Source organism: Bubalus kerabau, chromosome X (assembly GCF_029407905.1).
Source record: "Bubalus kerabau isolate K-KA32 ecotype Philippines breed swamp buffalo chromosome X, PCC_UOA_SB_1v2, whole genome shotgun sequence".
Taxonomy (NCBI): Eukaryota; Metazoa; Chordata; class Mammalia; order Artiodactyla; family Bovidae; genus Bubalus; species Bubalus kerabau.
This window is the reverse complement of record NC_073647.1, coordinates 165,148,564-165,172,016: the sequence shown is the minus strand read 5'-3', so window position 1 is coordinate 165,172,016 and position 23,453 is coordinate 165,148,564. Positions and strand designations below refer to the sequence as shown.

Below are 23,453 nucleotides of genomic sequence, written 5' to 3'. Positions count from 1 at the left end.
TCCCCTGGAGGAGGGCACAGCAACCGACTGCAGTATTCTTGCCTGGAGAATCCCAGGGACAGAGGAGCCTGGCGGGCTGCAGTCCACAGGGTCACACAGAGTTCGACGTGACCGAGCGATTTAGCGTGCACGCACACACTAGACTTGAAGAGATACAAGAACTGGGCTCATGTACTTGCCTCCTGAAAAAAATGTAAGTATCTGAAGACCTGTCCTGCCAGTTCTTCCCAGAGCACAGGCAGTCTGATGGCTGCTGTCCAGCCTAGCCCCTTTCGGGGGGCGGGGTGTTGAAGGTCAGCATTTTATCTCATCCTGGGTGGCAGGTGCCCATGGCAATGGGTCGTTGGCACTTTACCCCAAAGAGACTTGTCCTCAAGGGGCCAAGGCACGTGCAGATATGGGACCTTCCTGGGGCCAGGGGTCCCTCCTCAGACGGACTTGCCCTCCTTGGAGGGAAGAGCACGGAATGTGCAAAACGGAGTCCTGTTTCACTCACCTGGGATGAGCCCTGGGGAAGTGTCTAGAAACCCACTCTGGGTTTGCCCTGAGTTTACGTCCTGGGAGCTTTCCCAGCTCTAAGGAACCTCACTTTTAGCCATGCTTCATGTAACCTAGGGCCAGTGGCCAGAACCCATCTGTCGATGCAGATGTAAGAGACGGGGGTTCGATCCCTGGGTTTGGAAGATCCCCGGAGGAGGAAATGGCAACCCACTCCATATCCTTGCCTGGAGAATCCCATGGACAGAGGAGCCCGGTGGGCTATAGTCCGTATAGTTGCAAAGAGTCAGACACAAGGGCAGTGAGTTCGCAGGCACGTAGCATGCAGCATCTTAGTTCTCCTTCCAGGGATTGAACTCACACCCCACTGCGCCAGGAGCATGGAGCCTTAACCACAGGACCCCCAGGGAACTCCCCATCTCTGGGTCTTTCGACATTTTGTGCAGGGAAACACACACACACACACACACAAGAAATAATTTCAGAAGAAGGGAAGCCAGGCTGCTGTTGACCACCTCAGGTTCCCGTGCCCACCTTCCCCAGACGCCGGAGGGGACAGGGGACAGGGGTCAGAAATGCAAACGACGGGGTGGGTGTGGGGCCTTGGGAAGCAAGAGCTGATTTCCTGCTCTCACTTCAAAGGGGGCTGCTCTCCGCCCCCATTATCTTCCCAAATTCCTTTCCCCCTTCAAGAGTCTCTCTGTTGCCTTTTGATTCCTGCGTGAACTCGCGGCTGCACACCCGGTATTAAAAAACAGAGACGCCACAGCCGGGTAAACACACAGTCTGGCCCCTCCCTCCCGGTTTCAGAGGACAAAAAAAAAAAAAAAAAAAAAAATTCATAAGCAGAGCCATGCTTTTCTAATAAAAATTCATTAAATAATGGTTATAAGGGATGAAGCTCGGGCGGAAACAAAAGCAGACGGTGGAGGGGCTCGCTTTGAACTGTTTCCTGTAAAGACAAGCAGACACGGGCTCTGCCTGGAGATGCCCCCCACCCCCGGTGAGAACCAGCCCCCAGCTCCCCGCCCCCTGGTGTCGGCGGGTGGAGAGGAGGCTTGGCTAGAAGCTGACCAGAAACTGGTTCTCTCTCTCGTTCCCTCCTTCGACGCCCACAGGTGAGACTCAGACAAGTACAGACACCCAATTATGGTTCTCTCTCTTTTTAAAAAGATTTTTTTTTTTAAAATTAGAGGATGATTACAATGTTGTGTTAGTGTCTGCTGCACAGCAACGTAAATCAAACTTGTGCTTAGCCGCTCAGTCATGTCTGACTCTCTTCGACCCCATGGACTGCAGCACGCCAGGCCTCCATGTCCATCACCAACTCCCGGAGCTTGCTCAAACTCAGGTCCATCAGGTTGGTGATGCCATCCAACCATCTCATCCTCTGTCATCCCCTTCTCCTCCCGCCTTCAATCTTTCCCAGCATCGGGGTCTTTTCAAATGAGTCAGTTCTTTGCATGAGGTAGCCAAAGTGTTGGAGTTTCAGCTTTAACATCAGTCCTTCCAATGAATATTCAGGACTGATTTCCTTTAGGATGGACTGGTTGGATCTCCTTGCTGCCCAAGGGACTCTCAAGAGTCTTATCCAACACCACAGTTGGAAAGCATCAATTTTTCGGCGCTCAGCTTTCTTTATGGTCCAACTCTCACATCCATACATGACTGCTGGAAAAACCATAGCCTTGACTAGACGGACCTTGGTCGGCAAAGTGATGTCTCTGCTTTTCAAATTTGCTGTGTAGCTTGGTCACAGCTTTTTGACGAGATGGATCCCAAACACGTGATGAGACCCAGAGGGGCTTGCTGCGGTCTGGCCTCACTGCCCCTGCATGGTGAGGCCTGTGGTTATACCCAAGCCTGTGTGCGTTCCCGGCCACACAGCATTCCTCAGCCCTGACTGAACAGCAGGGCGAGGCTCGGGGACCCTGGCTCGGGGACCCTGGCTCGGGGACCTGGCGAGTCAGCTGCCCTCCGTGGACCGGGGGGCTCAGGCCACAGGCTGAACTGTATCTTCTCCTCTCCTCTCACCGCTCACATGCCTCCAGCTCCAGGAGGAGCAGGGGTCTCGGAAAATCCATAGAAAATTCCAGGTCCCGGTGCTGGCTCCTTTTCCCTCCCCTCCCTTGATTGCCAAGTTCGAGCGGCTGACTCAAGTTGACGACTCTTGGCGAAATGGATCCTGTTAATGGCATCTTCGAGAGGACCCATCCGTCTCAAGGATTCTTTCTCGGAACCGAGGTCTGAGTTCAAGGAGGATGATGGAGGATCGTCATTCATCCAGGGACGGGGGTGAGCATTAGAGTGTGTGCGTGCTTAGTTGCTCAGTCGTGTCCGACTCGTCTGTGATCCCGTGGACTGCAGCCCGCCAGGCTCCTCTGTCCATGGGATTCTCCAGGACACTGGAGTGGGGTGCCATTTCCTCGTCCAGGGGATCTTCCTGACCCAAGGATCGAACCTGGGTCTCCTGCATTGCAGGTAGATTCTTTACCATCTGAGCCACTAGGCAGGGGAAACATGAGTGACCACTTGGTCAAGTTCACACAGGCGGCCCAGTGGCTCGTCCCCGAGGGCAGTGAACCCAGGACTCTTACTGGACCCCTAGACCTTGATCTTGACTTCCATTCCTCTTTAGTGGTCCTTTTCTTTTTAAATTTGTGTGTGTCGTTGCTTCACAATGTCGCCTTAGTTTCTGCAAATGTTTATACAAATGTTCCCTTTGTATACAGCAAAGGGAATCACATACAGGTCTATCCACTCTTTATAAGACTCTTTTCCCGTGTAGGTCATTAGAGAGTATTGAGCAGACTTCTCTGTGCTACGTGGCAGGTTTACGGTGTAGCTATACGCTGATGTGTTTTATACGTAGTATCAGGGAGACAGTGAAGGACACGGAAGCCTGGCGTGCTGCAGTCCGTGGGGCCACAAAGAGTCAGACTTGACTTAGCAACGGAACAACAACACAGCAAAGGAATAGTGTGGGCTGCCCTGGGGGCTCAGTGGGAAAGAATCAGCCCGCCAGTGCAAGCAACACAGGCTCAATCTCCCAGGGTCGGGAAGATCCCCTGCAGGAGGGCATGGCAACCCACTCCAGTATTCTTACCCTAGGAAATCCCAGGGACAGAGGAGCCTGGCGGGCTACGATCCACGGGGTCGCAAAGAGTCAGAGACGACTGAGCGATGAACAACGACCGTTATCTACTTGGGACACCAAGTACATCATGAGCTTGGGATATGAGCTTGGGACAGTCCCGGCCCACCCCTGGGGAGCTGGCCTCAACCCCCATCTGGGAAGGAGGGAGGAGACTGGCATTGCTCCTGAGAAGAACTGGAGTCGTGTTAGCAGCTGGTCCTAAGCTAACTGAGGCCAAGTCTTGGGAAGACTTGATGGGATGGCTCTGGACGCCAAGGGTGGATGAAGTTGGTGCTGGGCGTGGTGTCCCTGACAGACTTTCCTGGTGGCTCTCGTGGTGAAGAACCTGCCTGTCACTGCAGGAGACCAGAGTTCCATCCCTGGGTTGGGAAGATCCCCTGGAGGATGAGGGCATAGCAACCCACTCCAGTATCCTTGCCTCGAGAATCCCATGGACAGAGGAGCCTGCGGGCTACAGTCTGTGGGGTCACACAGAGTTGGACTGAAGCGACTTAGCCTGCACGATGGGGTCCCCAGGACGGGCTGGACTGTGGGGAACAGTCCAGGTAGGCACAGAGACGGGGTCCATGCTGGTGTCCTGATGAGACCAAGATCACCCACGAAAGAACACAGGTGGAGTGAGGTAGCCCAAGATTGGGACGTTGACACGGGGGCAACCTCCAGCCCCAGGGAGAGCAGAAACCCCGACAAGGGCTGGAATTCCTCCTGGCGCTTGTTCCTGCACCGAGGGGCCCTGGGAATCGCATGCGTGTCTGGAGCCAAGCCCTGCACCTCCGCTCACCACCATTCCTGGGTCTCCTCCAAGAGAAACCCGCGCCATTTCTAGGAGGTCGGGGGGTTCAGCCAACGTTCATGAGGGGACTCTCCGAGACTATCACATTCACGCCCGCCGGCCGGGGGGAACGGGCTGAAATCGAGGAGCCAGGACTGAGTCTTTTGCAGAGCTGGAAGGCCAGTGCATCAGCCGGCAGAGCCGTGGACCGAGCATCCGCCCCCAGGACACGCCGTCAAACGTGACGAATGCCGAGCTTTAAGCAGCCGTTTCTCCCGTCCTCTGGCGGAAGGCTGGGAAGACGCTGGGGGCTGGGGGCTCCATGCTGCTGTCAGTCTGAGTCTCAGGATAGAGGGGCTCCCCGCATTGCGTCTTTGCTCGGCGATTACCACGTCTCAGGCACGTCATTGTCTCCAGTCAGGGTTTCCTGCTTCCTGCTTCAATCACACGCGTGTATGTGCATACGTATGGTGTGTGTGAGTGTGTGTACTCAGGTGTCTAGATTCAGCATCCCTGCAGCACTAAGCTGGTCACACCTGGTGAGGGGGGGCATCACCAGCTGTGCCTGGAAGCCCCTCCTGAGACCCACACCTTGACCCACTGAGACTGGGATTCAGCGGTGAATACAGGTTCTCCTTGGGGAAGTCAAAGTGTCAGTCGCTCAGTCGTGTCCGACTCTTTGCAACCCTACAGACTGCGGTCTGCCAGGTTCCTCTGTCCATGGGAGTCTCCAGGGAAGAATACTGGAGTGGGTCCCATTCCCTTCTCCAGGGGATCTTCCCGACCCAGGGATCGAACTCAAGTCTCCTGCATTGCAGGCGGATTCTTTTGTGAGGTGCTTCCAAAACCAGCTGACTTGGGGTGTGTCTGTCGGGGACACTGTTCCTGAGCTTTCAAAGTGTCCTGATGGAGATTTGAGAGGGAACAGTACAAACCTCCAGTGGTCACATGCAGATGTGAGAGTTGGTCTGTAAAGAAGGCTGAGCGCCGAAGGAGTGATGCTTTTGGAGAAGACGTCTTGAGAGTCCCTTGGACTGCAAGGAGATCCAACCAGTCCATGCCAAAGGAAATCAGTCTGGAATATTCACTGGACAAATCCATGTGGAATTCAGAGCAGGTAGAATTGTTCAAAGCCAGCGTCGCTCCAGGATCTTGGCAGGGGTTGGAGCAAAAGGGAAAGGCCTTCCTGCTACCCTTGTGTGAAGCCCAGTCTTTATGGAGCTTTCTTGCAGAACCCACACACAACCCACGATGTCCGCAGAGAAGGGACACTGGGCCTGGGGATAAACCCCCCAGTGTTTCCACAGCCCTGACCCCGCCCTGCCTGGCTCAGAACCCGAATGGGGGGCGTGACTCTTGGTATTACCAGTCGCCAAGTGGACTTCACTAAGATCCCACCAGACCTGGACACCAAGAGACCCTCGGACTTTTTTTTTTTTTTTTTTAGGTTGTAAAGTATTTTTCCTAGTCTGGTTCTGTTCCACCCTCGATTTGATTAATTACCGAGGCGTTTGGGAAAGCGGGGGAGTCGGGGCAGCGGGCAATTGATTTACAAAGTGTGTACACGTGATTTCCTTCAAGGATTGTAAATTCACACCAAGGAGTGGTTGCAACAAGAGCCCCGGGTCCTTCAGGCTTTGAGGTGGATTCTGAGCAAAGCCCTGGCGTTTGGGGCTTTGTATCACTGTCTCCCTGGTCGCTGAACCCCGGGTAGGCAAGGGCGCGAGCTAAGGGCCTGGAAGCGGACTCAAGCAGCCTTGGGAACCGCAGAGGCGGTTTTTTTTTTGTTTTTTTTTTTTTTGCTTGTTTTCCTCTCCTGGTTATCGCAACAGCCACAGAAGCAGGCACAGCACAACCTAAGACAGCGCAGCCTCCCTGCTGCCCGGCGCAGCGTCCACGACAGTCTCGTCTCCTGGCCGGTGCAGCGTCCACGACAGTCTCGTCTCCTGCGCGGCGCAGCGTCCACGATAGTCTCGTCTCCTGGCCGGTGCAGCGTCCGTAGCAGCGGAGCAGCGGCGTTCCCTCCTCTCGTGGCCGACCCAGCGGACGCAGCCGGGACGCGGCAGTCACACACCCCGCTTTCTTTCGGCGGGGCTCACACGGGCGTCCAACACAGAGGAGGCCATCTCCAAGCAAGGCCGTCCTGGGGTCAGTGTGTACTGCTGAGCGATCTCAGCTGTTACGTAGCTGCTGTTTACAGACCATGCGGCAGGGACCCTGACCTGCCTTCCTGGCTCACTGGCCCCCTCCGCACACTCCACCCCCTCAGGGCTTCGGGCCTTGCTCATTGGCCCCCTCCGCACACTCCACCCCCTCAGGGTTTCGGGCCTTGCTCATTGGTCCCCTCCGCACACTCCACCCCCTCAGGGTTTCGGGCCTTGCTCATTGGTCCCCTCCGCACACTCCACCCCCTCAGGGTTTCGGGCCTTGCTCATTGGTCCCCTCCGCACACTCCACCCCCTCAGGGTTTCGGGCGTTGCTCATTGGCCCCCTCCGCACACTCCACCCCATCAGGGTCTCGGGCCTCGCGTTGTGGGCGCACTCCCTCTTCTCTGATGCTCCCTTGGCGGTGACGCTGACGCTTGGACTGACGTCTTGCAACAGCAGTCGATGCTACAGCGAACAGTGGCAGCTTCAACGCATGGCCACACCCGGTGCCAGGTACCGGGTGGAAGTCACGTTGCCCCCGTTCCTGATGGGGCTGCAAGAACCACCCCCCACACCTGGAGGGCCCTTATCTTCCACCCTTCTGCCCTTATCACCGTCTGTCCTTGTGAGGTTGCAGGGAACCCTCCTCAGGGGCGACTCCACCCCTGCGGGGTTTCTTACCAAGGACCCACAAAAGCCTCACAGGCACCCGGCGCGCCCTTTCAAGGAGGGGATGTTTTGCAGTGTTCATAGTCCACCCACGTGATTCCATTTTTCTCTATCTGAGGGTACAGCCTTCAGAGTACACAGGCCTGAATCTATATCACGGGACACGGTCTTCACAGTAAAACCTCCACCACAGGACACAGTCCTGAATCTATATCACGGGACACAGACCTTACAGTACTCTCAGCACAAATCAGCCCACGTTTCCCTCCGCGTATCACTGGTGGACCCCCTGCAGGGTCTTCACCCCCACCCCACCCAGAATGGCATCTCACATGCCTTCCCTGTGTTCCCCTCCAGAAGGACCCGCAAAGCCCCTCAACTGGCGTCGGGCCCACCCCCGTGTCCCAGAGTCCCAAAAGCCAAGCTGTCAAGGGCTCTCCTAGCTTTTGCTGAAACTACTTGCCCAAGTCAACCCATTCTGTCTGAGTCCAGACGTCATGAAGTCAGTCATGCTGGGGGCCTCTTGAGGATCCCCCCCACCGCCCGCTGGGCCATCGCCTGCTTACACTTCACATTCTACTGGATAACATCCTCGCTGCTGAGCGGGGACCCGCTCATAACCTTGCTCATCACCGCCTCTTACTGCCTTGCCATCAGAGATGCTGGGTTCTCCAGGGCCACGTGCTTCTTGCTGTAAGGCCAGTACATGTGGCTCTGGCTTTTCCAAGCATCTCTGCACCTGGTGCATCAGCCTGGCATCACGGAGTACGCTGTCTATACTCGCCTTCAGGCCAGTCCGGAAAATCCACCCCACGGGGCCGGCGGCGCTCCGTGCTGCCTTGTTTGGCAAACGGGAAATCACCGCTTAAAGCCTTTTCAATGCTGTCCGGGGAACCGTCCACCACGTCCCAGTCTCCCACAGAGAGAACCTTGGCTGCTGGGTACCACGCGCTCTGTGCTGCCCGCTGGCTTCCTCCATCCAGGGGAGCCTCGGTCTCCCCTGTGCTGGGTATCGTGCCCACAACACCAGCTCTGCCCCTGTATCTCCCCGTTTGCTGAACCCAGGGCAGGCAAGGTGCACGCTCAGAGCCTGGAAGGAAGCTCGAGGAGCTGCAGGAACTGCAGACACATTTCTTCTCTCCTGGCTGGCGCAGCATCCGTAGCAGCAGACAGGGGATAGGCTCTCCTGTCACGGCTGACCCAGCAGATGCAGCCGGGCCCCAGCACCAATGCCCTGCTTGCTCCTGGTGGACCTCACACAGGCGTGCCACACAGAGCACTCCATGACCAAGCGAGGACCTCGAGACGCCCGAGCGCAGTGCTACACACAATCTCAGCTGTTGAGTTCAGTTCAGTTCAGTCGCTCAGTCGTGTCCAACTCTCTGCGACCCCATGGACTGCAGCACACCAGGCCTCCCTGTCCATCACCAACTCCTGGAGCTTACCCAAACTCATGCCCATCGAGTTGGTGATGCCATCCAACCATCTCATCCTCTGTCCCCCCCTTCTCCCCCTGCCTTCAATCTTTCCCAGCATCAGGGTCTTTTCAAATGAGTCAGCTCTTCACATCAGGTGGCCAAAGAATTGGAGTTTCAGCTTCAACGTCAGTCCTTCCGATGAACACCCAGGCCTGATCTCCTTCAGGATGGACTGGTTGGATCTCCTTGCAGTCCAAGGGACTCTCAAGAGTCTCCCCCAACACCACAGTTTAAAAGCATCAGTTCTTCAGCGCTCAGCTCTTTTTACAGTCCAGCTCTCAGCTGTTACATAGTCACTATTTACAAAACGTGGGGCCAGGGTGCCTGACCGTGCCATCTTGGCTAGTTTGCCCTCTCCGTGCAGGCTTGATGACCCGTCTTCAATGCGGAGGGTGTGGGTGCGTGTTGGGCTCACGTTTCTTTTTTTTTTTTTTATCCTGTTCTTTGACACTGCGGCCTCTCGGTTCAGGTTGGGAGCAGGGATAAAAATCAGCTCCGTTGTGGAGATTTGGTGATAAACCGGTTCAGATGAGGTTAAAACTGGGAAGTCTTTCGTCTCAACTCACCTCCAGGCAGTGCTGTGTCCGGCTTCTCTGGTCTCTCCTCACGTGTGCCTTTAGGCCAGGGGGCCCAACCCTGGGGCTTCCAGGTGCTGCTGGGCGTAGAGAACCTACCTGCCAGTGCAGGAGACGCAGAGACAGTTTCCATCCCTCGGTCGGGAAGATCTCCTGGAGGAGGGCACAGCAAGCCTCTCCAGTGTTCTTGCCTGGAGAATCCCATGCACACGGGAGCCTGGGGGGCTACAGTCCATGGGCTTGGACGGGATTTAGCACGCATGCACACATGCCCTTGGCTTTGGGATCTAAGAAAGCATTTTGTACCCAGGGCGTGCCGTGACTTTGCACGTGAAGCCGGGTGTACCGGAAGATTTCGAGGGTGTCCCCAAAGTCAGAGCTCATTAGGAGTGATGTGTAAGGGTCAGTCGACTCCTTCCTGGGTTCCTGGCCCCCACCCCAGGAGCACTGAGGGGACAAAATGTTAGAGCAACAGAGAGGTCTCAGCAATGCCCCCGGGGGATGAATGCAGAAATGCCAGGTGCAAACGAACAGGCCCTCTGCCCAAGGTGTGAGCTCGGCCAGTGCACAGGACTCAGAGCCCGCCCAGAGCACGTGAGCGGAGAGCTCCTCAGTCAGGGCTTCCGGAAGACTGTCAGGCAGCTTCCCGGCCTCGCGGTTCTTGGGGGAGTGCTGGGTGCAGCAGACGCAGGCAAGGACCTTGCTCGCATTGATTAAAAACGACTGGTAATAATGGCGAGAGGGTGCTCACAGCCCCAGACCATGTGTCTCTGATTTCCAGAGGGTCAAGATCTCATTAATCTTCCCCATGTACTTACAGCTCCGTGCCAGTTTACCTTTAAAAGGACACGGTTTGATGAAGGCTGGAGGTAAATTCCCTCCACTGTGGGGCAAGCTCTCTCTCTCTCTCGCCCTTAGACATTCGACGGGTGGGGTGGAGTGCCACAAGTGTCCCTTGGTGAAGATAAAGTGGGTTCAGTATTTACTGACACTTTGCAAACAGAGTCAGCGTGATACACATGATGCATTTTTTCTTTTCAAAGCGGTCTCTTTGTGATCTGATTATTTAGCCATTTTTGCAGAAGGTTGTCCTGCCAAAATCCATCCCTTCTTTCTTTTTTTTTATTTTTGCTGAGCACAAGATTATGCTGTGTTTTGCGGCGCCTTCTGTGTTGGGTTTTGTCCTGTGGCCAAGTTCTTGGTGGTGAAACAGGAGTGGAAGTGACCACAGCCCCACCTGCCTCTGGACTTTGAGACAGGGTCTTCTGTGCACGCTGTTCTCTGCTCACAAGGTGGAAAAGCTGGACACAAACTTCCAGCCACCAAGACCACCGTGGAGAAGTGTGAAGGGCTGGGCGGATGGGGCAGGCAACCGACTTCCTCAGTGGCTGTGCGGAGCAGATGCCTGTCCGCATGGACGGCTCCCTCGGAGCTGTGGAGAGAGACAGAGAAAGACGCTTTGGGTCGTTCCTGCATCCACGTAGGACACAGACAAGGACTCCAAGCCCTATTCTTATGTTTGAAGTGACCGCAGGCTGGCTGTTCCTGCAACTCACACTGTCAAAGCTCAGTTGTGTCTGGCTCTCTGCAGCCCCCTGGACTGTAGCCCACCAGGCTCCTCTGTCCATGGGATTCTCTGGGCAAGAATGCTGGAGTGGGTTGCCATTTCCTTCTCCAGGGGATCTTCCTAACCCAGGGAACGAACCTTGGTCTCCTACATTGGAGGCAGAATCTTTATCGTCTGAGCCACCAGGAAAGCCCCCGAGGACAGAATTAATTTCACCCAAACTGTGCAGGTTATGAGGGCAAGGGTGGATATCTAAGCCTGCTTTTATGTCTCTTTTGTCTCAAAGGATCTGCTCATTTTATCGGAAAATCACTGCTAATTTTATTTTCTGTTTTGTATAATCCTTTATTTTAAAAAGGACTGTTTGCCACTCAGAGGTTGGGCGCAGTTACAGGGCTGTATTTGTCTTCAATGTAACTAGCTTCCTGCCGCAACTGTGCCTGCTGAAGGTGTGCTAAAGTGGGGAGGTCATCACCATCCTGGCGGTCATGTGTGTGCCCCTCGGAGACACCCTACAGAGACCAGGAAGTCAGCCTGGCCTTTGCAGCCTGAGTGTCTCACCCCCGGGCATCACTGCTAACCTGAAACTACAGTAAGACAGCCCACTTGAGCTTCAAGCCCCCTCCCCCAAGTTCCAGGACCGCGGGAGACAGTGATGGGTGAATGACTCTTGCCAGACATGGCGACGCACGGGCCGTCTGCACAGAAAAGGAACCGTCTCACTCTCATACGCCATGTGTGTGTCGCCTTCAATCCATATTTGGAAGCCCCGATTCTCCATGAGATGGTGTTAGGAGATGGTTCTTTGGGAGGTGTCTAGGGGTAGTTGAGGTCATGAGGGCGGGGTCCCCATGATGAGATTAGCGTCCTTGTAAGAAAAGACCTTGTAAGAAGATCCAACCAGTCCATCCTAAAGGAAATCAGTCCTGGGTGTTCATTGGAGGGACTGATGTTGAAGCTGAAACTCCAATCCTTTGGCCACCTGATGCGAAGAGCTGACTCACTTGAAAAGACCCTGATGCTGGGAAAGATTGAAGGTGGGAGGAGAAGGGGATGACAGAGGATGAGATGGTTGGATGGCATCACTGACTCGATGGACATGAGTTTGACCAAACTCCCAGAGATGGTGAAGGACAGGGAAGCCCGGTGTGTTGCAATCCATGGGGTGACAAAGAGTCGGACACGACTGAGCGACTGAACAAGTGAATAATGGCTCCCTCTCCTCTCTTCTCTTTGTGTGTGGGTGCTGAGAGCTGAGTTCTCAGCCCAGGACATCTCAGAGAAGATGTACAGAAACTTAAAAAGAAAGTATCCCCACCACCCACCCCCAGCCCCTGCTGTTTTCTCCAGCAACCCGACAGCCCCTTTGAAAGGTCCCGTCCAAACTGAGGCTTCCCTTTCCTCCTCCACCACCCTCTCACACCAGGCACACACCTTCCTTGATTCTCGAGATGCAAGTCCCGTGCGACCCAAGACGCTGGCCATCAGCCTTCATTTGTAGCAGATCTTCTGCTTTGACGGTGCGTGTCAGGGGTTGGGTCGGGGCAGGGGGGAGGTCCCTGTTGTGCTCTCGGGGGTCACCATTGCGGCTGGGAAGTTGGAGAAGGCAATGGCACCCCACTCCAGTACTCTTGCCTGGAAAATCCCATGGACGGAGGAACCTGGTAGGCTGCAGTCCACGGGGTCGCTAAGAGTTGGACATGACTGAGCGACTTCACTTCACTTCACTTCACTTCCGCTTTGACTGGTGCTGTTCAACAAAAGCCTGGAGAGTCCACAGAATGCGTGTTTCAGATCGAACGGCAGCGGTAGCGTTTTGTTTCCCTCATCAATAATGAATTCCCCTAGATTCCGAGGAACGGAGTCTTAAAGGAGGCGGTGACGCAGTCGCTGGCCGAGCACACGTGCTGGTCCTCGCGGTCTGCGTGAAGGTGCCCGGGGCGGAGGGGCTGCCCCCCGGTGAAGGGTGCAGGGGAAAGGGAAGGGGGGCGGGCGCCTGTGTGTGGAGGGGAGCGCGCTGGCTTGTCTCCCGCTAATGGCAACAGAAATGGCATTTATGGCCCTAATTTACAGAGCACTCCTAGGAGTGGAGTCGGGCTAAATCATCTCGATATCAAGATTTATGCCTCGTGGGCCAAGGACTAATTTCCATAAGGCATTTACAAAATCCATCTTGTCCTCGGAGGCCGTGATAAGTTGGCGCCCCAGCGGCCCCTGACCCCGGCGGCAGCCCCTCCCTGCACTGGGTGAGTTTCCTTTCCTTGAGTCCTTTCTTCTCCCCTTCCTCCCTTCCTTTCTCTTGCTGTGTCTCCCCCGCCTCCCTCCTGTCTCTCCACAGGTATCTGTGTCTGTCTATTCTATAGTCTGAGTCTCCATCCATCCGTTATGTGTGCGGGCTAAATGGCTTCCGTCCTGTCCGACTCTTTGCGACTCTGTGGACTCTAGCCCCGCCAGGCTCCTCTGTCCATGGGATTCTCCAGGCAAGAAGTCTGGAGTGGGTTGCCATGCCCTCCTCTAGGGGATCTAGGAATCGAACTGGCGTCTCTTATGTCTCCTGCCATGTCAGGCGGGTTCTTGACCACTAGCGATACCTGGGAGGCCCTCCATCAAATATACCTACCATCTACCTAGCTGTCCACACAGTTGTTCTCTGCCTCTCCAACTCTGCATTCTGTCATTTCTATGGATCTACCTATTGGCCTGTCGTCTGTCTAGCTCCCCTCCCCGTCCCTCTCGTCTCTCTCTGTCTCTCTCTGTATCTCTCTGTCCACCCATCTGTGCCCATATATTCTCTAGTCAGTCTACCATCCAGCTATCGATCCATCCATTTATTCTCTATCTCCTCTTCTTCCCTCCCTGCATTCTCTCTCTGCATCCGTGTCCATCTGTGCTAGCCTGTCTATCATCCACTATATCTGCCATCTGTCTGTCCATCCACTAATCTCTACCTCCTGTCCTTCCGTCTCTCTGTTCTCTCTCTGTATCTATCTATCTGTGTCCATGTATTCTATAGTCTGTCTATCATCCACTATATCTGCCATCTATCTGTCCATCCATTAGTCTCTCTCTCTTCTCCTTCCGTCTCTCTGTTCTCTCTATCTATCTTTCTATCCCCATCTCTTCTACAGTCTCTCACCCATTAGATCTACCATCTGTCTGTCCATCCATTACTCTCTCTGTCCCCTCCTTCTCTCCCTCTCTCCCTCTTCCTTCCTCCCCTCCCTCCTGGAAGTGAATCACAGAAGCCGACGAGCATCCCAGAGCTCACAAGCGGGACACACACACGTGCCCCTTTCTCTTTGGGCTAATGGGCAGTTGCTTCCTCCGGATCCACGGTCCCTGCAGGACTCCTGGTGAATCTGACACCCACGTGGAACAGCAAGGACACCCGAGGGAGGGGCAGAGGCTGCCCTGGGCCAGATCCCAACCATCTGACCTCACCAGCCCAAGTGTGCCTCAGGAAACGGGAGTGGTCCTCACGGACGTTCACAGAGACATCAGAGGGAATAGAAGGGGAGGATGTGTGGGAGTAGCACGGGTTTCCGAAACGGGCTGTAATCACCATGCTGAGGCCTCGGGTGTAATCAGCCGGGATGCTGCCCCACCTGGAATTGAATTTTGTCTGGGGGAGGAACACAGTTCTGTCTGTGAGAGCTGGACCATAAAGAAGGCTGAGTGCTGAAGAATTGATGTTTTCGAAGAGTCACGCTGGAGAAGATTCTTGAGAATCCCTGGGACAGCAAGGAGATCAAACCAGTCCATCCTAAAGGAAATCAGTCCTGAATATTCATTGGAAGGACTGATGCTGAAGGTCCAATCCTTTGGCCACCTGATTGGAAGAACTGACTCATTGGAAAAGACCCTGATGCTGGGAAAGATTGAAGGCAGGAGGAGGAGGGGATGACAGAGGATGAGATAGCTGGATGGCATCACCAACTCGATGGACGTGAGTCTCAGTGAACTCCGGGAGTTGGTGTTGGACAGGGAGGCCTGGCTTGCTGCTGTCCACAGGGCCGCAAAGAGTCGGACACGACTGAGCGATTGAACAACCACCTGTTGGGTGGAGGACGAGGATCCAGGCAGACGGATGTAGCTGGAGCAGGCAGGAGCTGCAGTATTTTCAGTGGGGTTTTTCTTTGGCCGGCCTCCTCCTCCTCATTCAGTGCCTCTAGTGCTCTCATCCAGCTTGTTTCGTAAGGCCTTAGTTTCCGCTCCTTACTGAAGACCAAAGTGGAGTATTTTAAGGACACACCAAGCCGAGGAGCTGTTCTAAATGCCCGGTAAGGAGGAGATTGGGTTGGCAGTGCCGAGCTCCAAGTGGTTAAGCATTAATTCCCAGGGAAACTCAAAATGAGAAACAGAGAAATGGTGGTGGAGAGAACACCGCCCAGATTGGAAGCTCGTCTTATGAGAGCCGGCACATAAAGCCTCAGCGGAAACCTCTAACTTCGAATTCTGCAGGGGAATCAGAAATCTCCTACGAACAAAGGACTTGCTTATCTATAGCTCAGGACAACAGGGCGGTTGGTGACTTCACACGTGTGCTTTAAAACTATATATGGACTCATGGAAAAATGCACTTTTAAGAAGCTTTCTGGTGGTCCTCAGACTGCTTGTCCTGCAACGAGCAATTATATTAATAATCCAACCTTACCGAAATTGCACATCTATCTTCCAGCTCCTCTCTCTGGCAATTGTAGATGGACTGTGATTCACTCGATGTGATGGTGTGTGCGAGTCATAGTTATTTATGCCCTGTCTTCCCCCCACCCCTTAATGTTCTTTTTTTCCCCTTGGCTAAGGCAAGTGGAAAATCAAAGTAAAACGTCTTCTGCTGTGTCCTTTCTGACTGGACCCCGAGAACTTGATGAAGTTTGCCATACGCCAAAGATTTCTAATCTGACTTCCCACATCGACTTGTTCTCTCCCTAAAAACCCAAATCATGCTCTCAGCATTCTAGGAAACTTCAGGAAAAAGATTAAGCTAAATTGGCTTTGAGTATCGGTGATACGGGCTTGCCACGTGGCGCTAGTGGTAAAGAAGCTGCCTGCCAATGCAGATGTGGGTTCGATCCCTGGGTTGGGAAGATCCCCTGGAGGAGGGCAAGAACCCACTCCAGTATTCTTGCCTGGAGAATCCCATGGAAAGAGGAGCCTGGTGGGCTACGGTCCACGCAGTCACAAAGAGTCGGACACGACTGAGGCGACTGAGATTGCACACATGGAAACTCTCTTCACGGTTCATAGATGGGTCTTCTCACTCTGTCCTTACCTGGTAGAAAGGTCAAGGTAGCTCCCTGGGGTCTCTCTTATAAGGACACTAATCCCCTTCATGGGGGCTCCACCCACATGACCTCATGACCTCCCAAAGCCCCCACCTGCTAACATCATCACTTTGGAGCCTGAAGCGTCAACATATTAAAAGACGCTTACTCCTTGGAAGGAAAGTTATGACCAACCTCGATAGCATATTCAAAAGCAGAGACATTACTTTGCCAACAAAGGTTCGTCTAGTCAAGGCTATGGTTTTTCCTGTGGTCATGTATGGATGTGAGAGTTGGACTGTGAAGAAGGCTGAGCGCCGAAGAATTGATGCTTTTGAACTGTGGTGTTGGAGAAGACTCTTGAGAGTCCCTTGGACTGCAAGGAGATCCAAGCAGTCCATTCTGAAGGAGATCAGCCCTGGGATTTCTTTGGAAGGACTGATGCTAAAGCTGAAACTCCAGTACTTTGGCCACCTCATGCGAAGAGTTGACTCATTGGAAAAGACTCTGATGCTGGGAGGGATTGGGGGCAGGAGGAGAAGGGGACGACAGAGGATGAGATGGCTGGATGGCATCACGGACTCGATGGACGTGAGTCTGAGTGAACTCCGGGAGTTGGTGATGGCCAGGGAGGCCTGGCGTGCTGCGATTCATAGGGTTGCAAAGAGTCGGACACGACTGAGCGACTGATCTGATCTGATCTGATAGATATTCAGTCCATAACAATGAAGAATGTTTTTAAAATATTCACCTTCATTCCTTGGAAAGCACACCATATTTTCTCAATCTAATGATAACATGGGCTGTGAAATAGACTAGTGACTTGAAAAGAAAGGGCTTTTTTTTGTAAAAAACATCCACCATGCATTACATGCCCATTTGTTTTCTAAAAGACATTTTGATTTCAGAAATGTTAAGATACAGAGAGTGCCTGAGAGTTAAGGATGGCGTGCGTGATGTGTGTGTGTGTCTGTTGTTCAGTTGTGACCCACTCTTTGTGACCCTGTGGACTGTAGCCTGCCAGGCTCTTCTGTCCATGGGATTCTTCAGGCAAGAATACTGCAGTGCGTTGCCATGACCTCCTCCAGGGGATCTTCCCCACCCAGGGATCGAACTCACGTCTCCTGCATTGCAGGCGGATTCTTTGCCATCTGATGTCTAAGGTAAAGCCAACTTACATCTGGGACAGTGCCCGCACCCTCATCAGATGTGTCCTTTCTATACGGTTGAATACGTAGGACGAGGTTGCCCTAAATAGTATGTAATTTATGTTCCTTCTGCAGGCCAGCACAGGGGGAGAGAAGAGTGTGGAGGTGCAGTATTTGGACTGGAATGTCGTTTAATAAGAGGGTATCATCTTGCATGATCTCTTCAGCGAGGGGAGGGCGCGAGGCTGGTGAGTCACCGTGGTGAGTGCCCGCCGACGTCTTTCCCCATCACAGTCCCATTTATTAAATTACGGTGGCGAGTGAAGCTCGCAGGAATAAAGGATCATTTTTTATGCTGTTTACACATTACGGGGTCTCCGGGGACTACTTACGTGGGGTTATAAATGCATCAGGCACGGCGCATAACCTCGCGTGATGGCGGTGTTTCTGAGCAGACGGGGACTAATTGATTTCTAATGGAATATGCACAGGGAGCTTCAGCTGGGAGCCACGCCGGGCACACGTCTCTGAGCGTGGGGAGACCGTGTTGCACACATCAGGAAATTAAATCAAACACGCCCTTCCTACAAATCATCCCATTCTTTGTTTTTATAGCAAAGACCGTGGCCAAGGCGGGCGTGGGGGTGGGGGGTGGGGGATGGGGGATCTTGGGACTCAGCTCTTCTATGGGTTAAAACACATGTCCTTGTGTTTAAAAACATGCTCAGAAATTTCATTATTTTTCATGCAAAGTTCAAAGCACATTGTCTTCCCAACCACTTGCCCAGTCCGTATCTCTTTGAGAGAGACAAGCTTCATCTAAATTATTTCATCTGACTGAGGACTGTCATTTATAACTTTATTGATACTTCTGTCTCAGGTATTCCTTTGGAAAAGGTGTATGGATTCATTACATATTTGAATGTATTGTCTCTAGATTATAAGATAAAGTCAAGCATATACCTGCTGATACCTTTTAAATTGACCTATCTTTATACTTAGAAATGTCTCCTAACACTTCCCTGGTGGCTCAGATGGCAAAGAATCTGCCCAAAATGCAGGAGACTCGGGTTTGATCCCTAGATGGGTAAGATCCCCTGGAGAAGAGAATGGTGACCCACTCCAGTAATCTTGTCTGGAGAATTCCATAGACAGAGGAGCCTGGTGGGCTGCAGTCCATGGGGTTGCAGAGTCAGATGACTGAGCAATTATATACTCACTCAGAAATTTCTAGGTAGATATCCAATTGTTGGCCTTCCCTGGTGGCTCAGATGGTCAAGAATCTGCCTGTTGTGCAAAAGACCTGAGTTTGATCCCTCAGTCAGGATGATCCCTTGGAGAAGAAAATGGCAACCCACTCCAGTATTCCAGAGAATTGCGTGGACAGAGGAGCCTGGTGGGCTACAGACCACGGGGTTACACTCAGTGACTAAGACGCACATATCCAATTGTTCTTCTCTCACACCAGTAGGTAATTTTACAGAGTTACAAAATGCTGAAACTCTTCAATAGCTATCACATGGAAAAAGAGAATTCAGGTTATTTATTTTCCTGTCTTGGAGTTTCCTTGTGGTCCAAAGTGGGTGACATGGATGCCCCCAGGTCACAGAGCCAGTGATGTGAAAGCGTCCTTCCACCAAGGCTTGCGATGCATACCACCAGTCTTACGGAACACTGATGTATACATTTCTAGCTGTGCTCTTCCTGCTCACCTGCAATGCTGCAGGCATGAGTGCCTGAGTGCTCAGTGGTATCTGACTCTTTGTGGCCCCATGGACTGTAGCCCGCCAGGCTCCTCTGTCCATGGGATTCTCTAGGAAAGAATACTGGAGTGGGCTGCCATGGCCTCCTCCGGGGGATCTTCCCGACCCAGGGATTGAACCGGGGTCTCCTGCGTGGGCAGGCGGATTCTTTACTGCTGAGCCGGCAGGGAAGCCCCCAAAGTTATCATTCAGCTGGAGTTAATTCTGGAGTTAATTCCAGTTCCCTTGCTGAATTTCCATTTTGAATCTTCTGCTTCTGGGAACGTCATTGAATTCTTTCAATTACCATTATTATGCATACCTTGTGCGACATTTCAGTTTGGGAAATGACCAATATTCCCTGACGTTTCCGTTTCTAGGCACCAGTGAAAGTGATGGCAAAACAATCTGTAATGATCACTTTATTTGTGGTGAGCTAAAAAAAATACTTCTGACAGATGGATTATATTTCCCTCGAAATACTCATGGGCTTAAAACTGAAGGAAAACACATTTTTTTTTTGAAAAAAAAAAAATTGCACTTTGCCAGGACCAAAATGTTTGGAAAAAATAATGGTTGCTATACATATATATATATATATATATATATATATATATATATATATATTTTTTTTTTTTTTTTTTTTTTTTTTTTTTTGCCAAATCCCAAACCTCACCCAATGTTACCGTGCCTCAGGGCCAGGTCTGAGTGTTTCTGGCTAACATAATGGACCACATTTTCACATGTCAGTCGTGGATGTCTGCTCCCTTCTCATAGGGAAATAACCCTCTGAAATACCATTGCTTAAGGCTTTGTCTGGGCTTCCCAGGTGGTGCTAGTGGGAAAGATCCCGCCTGCCAAATGCAGGTGATGTAGAGACACAGGTTCGATCCCTGGGTTGGGAAGATCCCCTGGAGAAGGGAATGGCAACCCACTCCAGTATTCTTCCCTGGAGGATCCCATGGACAGAGGAGCCTGATGGGTTACAGTCCACGGGATTGCACAGAGTTGGACATGACTTAGCATGCAAGGCTTTCTGCATTTTAAAATTTGCAATGAGTTTTGCAGGCAGGCAAGAAGAGTAAGGACCACATCCGGGCATCTAGCTGAGATCTCTCTCGCGTTTCTATGACGTCACCCACATCGATAGACGTCAGGTGGACGCCATGATGACCTAGGGAACTCACAAGGGGACGAAGATGGGAAAACACGTTGTTACCCCCTAATGGAGTCGTAATCTGAAAACACGACTGATGAGTCTATAAATGCCTCGCACCATCTTGCTATTTTACAGCAGACTGAATCTCAGATGTGGTAACAGACAAAAAAACCCAAAATGAAAACCTTTCTTCCCTGAGCCCAGTGAGATGATTTATTAAAATTGACTGTGAATCACATTGAAAAAATCTTACTGATGGTTCTGTGGTTTTAAGACGCCTGATAAAATTTGGGACCGGTCTTGTCTCATCACTGCCATATTACATTTTTCTCTTCACGCCACAAACGCTTTCCAAGCAGTTGGCTTCTTTTGGCCAAAGGGACTGGACCACTAAATATTTTGACTGAAATTTAATGTTATTTGGAAGTATGCTAAATTATATCTTTTTCCCCCACATTGGAGGTGCAGGGGGTTGCTAAGACATCACCGTTAGTGGTCTGGAGTATCTTTTCTGCAGTGATTTTTTTTTTTTTCTTTTTCTGTCCAGGAATGCTTCTTTCTGGGAAGGGATTGGTGTAAGCAGACAACATTATCTTTTATTTATTTTTAAAGATGTTTTTAAAATGTGGACCATTTCTAAAGTGTTTATTGAATTTGCTACAACATGGTTGTTTGTTTAGCTGCTAAGTTCTGTCCGACTCTATGCCACCCCATGGACTGTAGACCGCCAGGCTTCTCTGTCCATGGGATCCTCCAGGCTAGTGTGTTGCCATGACCCTCTGCCAGGGGGATCTTCCCAACCCAGGGATTGAACCTTGGTCTCCTGCATTGGCAGGTGGATTCCTTACCATGGAGCCACCTGGGAAGCACCTCTGTCTGGTTCTAAAAAAATTCCATCACCCTGAAAGGAGACCCTGTCCCCAGGAGCAGTCACTCCTCTTGCCTCTTTCCCCCTGGACCCCGACAACCACTGATCTGCTTTCTGTGTCCATGGATTTGCCTGTTCTGGACGTTTCCTATCAATGGACTCACACACCGTGTGTCCTTCTGTGTCTGCTTCTCTCACTGAGCATTGTGTGTTCAGGGTCCATCCATGTTGTAGCCTGTATAAGAGCTTCAGTCCTCTTCATGGCTGTGAAGCCTCACTCCTTTTCATGGCTGCATAATATTCCACTGCATGCATGGCCCTCATTCACCTGTTGATGAGTATTGGGTTGGGTCTACCTCTGTTATCACCTCTTCTAGCCACTCTAGGGCAAGAAAGGCGGGGGCGGGGGCACCTGGAGAAAATTCAAGGATGCTTATGCTTGACCCATTGGAGTGAAGTAAGCATGAGTTGCTCAGTCGTGTCTCACTCTTTGCAGCCCCATGGACTATAGCCCACCAGGCTCCTCTGTCTGTGGGATTCTGCAGGCAAGAATACTGGAGTTGGTTGCCATTTCCTTCTCCAGGGGATCTTCTTGACCCAGGGATTGAACACCACCAACATAGAAGGCAGATTCTTTACTGTCTGAGCCACCAGGGAAGCCTATTGGAGGAGGCTGTTTGGCTGTGAAAAACCCAGGGCGATGAGACATCTCAGGCACGTTCTGTCCCGTCAATTTCCCTTTAGATCCACAAACATCCATGTGACGTGAGGGCTCATGCTTTCAACTTGGTTCGAGCTGCCCCTTCTCACATCTAACCAGCACAGGGCGGCAGGTTCCACGCGATGCTCGGACAGAGAGACACACCTTCCCGTGGGCAGGTGTCCAGTGCAGACCTGTCACCCCAAACCGCAGAAAGTCTGAACAGAGGAAACCTGATGAAGTTTCTGGTTGGGCGGGGAGGGGGGGGGCGGTCACCAAGACCCATGTTTCAAAACCACAGCCCAGGAGTCGGTCTGACTTATTTTGCAAAACGGGGCTCTCTCTCCTTGTGGCCTCCTAATGAATCAGATGGCGTTCGGGGTGTGTTTGTCTGTGTGGGTCTGTGTGTGTCTGACACGCGTTCCGGCTACAAGACCCTGCTTGCATACTGAAACCCACCTCTTGGGGGACGGAGGAACTTGTGTCTGTGGAGACAGCGGGGGCCACCCCGGCTGGGTGAGATACAAAGAAGAAGAAAAAAAAAACGTAACACGGGTAACAGTTCGAGTTGATCACCACCATCGCCCCTTGTTTTGAAATGATTATATTTCTGGGGAATTTCAGCCCGTTACATGAAAAGGAAGACGGTGGATCGGGGGAGCTTTGATAGTCAGGTTATGCTAATAACGGGGGCTCATGCAAAATGCATAAGGTGTATCTTGCTAAGGAGACATCGCTGATAATTACTCCGTGTGCCTCATTCCAAGCGGACTCATAAAGACCCCTTCACGTCGTAGCCTAATTACTTATAGACAGTTGAGCGCAAAATTACTTTCATCTGCTGGGCCGTGTTGGTTGGAGAGAGAGAGAGCTGGGAGGCTGGGACGGGCACCTTTCTGCACAGCTGGTCCCCAACAGAGGAATGCAGCCTGTGTTGTGTGGGGCTGATTGCAAAGTGCATTTTTGGATAATTAGATCTATTAAGGACAGACAGGACACCGGCTCCATGTCGCAAGTGAAAAAAAAATAATAATAATGGCATGTAGACTAAATGACAAAGAGGCCCTGGTGGCCTTGACCTGAGTCCCTGCGTCACGGATGGGTTTGCGGCCCCAGGCAGGTGACTGAGACGCTGCGTGCCGGGCGAGGCGGGGACCTTTCCCAGAGCCCCCGGCCAGCAGGGACTCCAGCCACCTGCTATGGACGTCCGGTTTGACCCTGTTGGTTGGTTCATTCCGGGAGCAGGCATCTTAGTGATGGGTTTGCCATCTGTCCACTCAGGTGGCTGAGGCGGTGTCCACAAGGGAGGCTCCTACTTGGGGGATTAGGGTCTGCAGGTTCGGATGGTTCTCTCTGGGAGGCGAGGGCAGCAAGGGACGTTCCTGGGTGTTTCCTGGTTCATTGAATCAAATCCTCATGGCCAGTGGGCAGTCATGCCCAATACACAGCTGAGGCAAGGGGGTGAAGCCGGAGTAATACAGACACACCGATTGTGGGGTGAAGAAGTCTACAAGCCCCCTTGGTGTTGTGACTTTCCAGGGGTGCAGGGTGTGTGGCTCTGGGAGGGGGTGACCACACCTTAAGACTGTTGCTGTTGTTCAGTTGCCCGGTCATGTCCGTCTCTCTGTGACCCCATGGACTGCAGCACGCTAGGCCTCCCTGTCCTTCACCGTCTCCCGGAGCTTGCTCAAACTCACGTGCATTGAGT

General features: G+C 52.5%; 2 long non-coding RNA genes across 2 annotated transcripts; one reads left to right on the top strand and one right to left on the bottom strand.

Annotated features, from left to right (window-relative positions):
• Positions 1-10,405: 10,405 nt before the first annotated feature.
• LOC129640345 (uncharacterized) lies at positions 10,406-11,653 on the bottom strand. The gene is made up of 2 exons (XR_008708753.1): positions 11,446-11,653; positions 10,406-10,729 (listed from the first exon to the last, which is right to left on the bottom strand). It is a non-coding gene; the product is annotated as an uncharacterized LOC129640345 (long non-coding RNA).
• Positions 11,654-11,772: 119 nt separating this feature from the next.
• On the top strand, positions 11,773-17,612 carry LOC129640344 (uncharacterized). Its single transcript, XR_008708752.1, has 3 exons — positions 11,773-11,901; positions 12,291-12,384; positions 17,412-17,612. It is a non-coding gene; the product is annotated as an uncharacterized LOC129640344 (long non-coding RNA).
• The last annotated feature ends 5,841 nt before the right edge of the window (positions 17,613-23,453 follow it).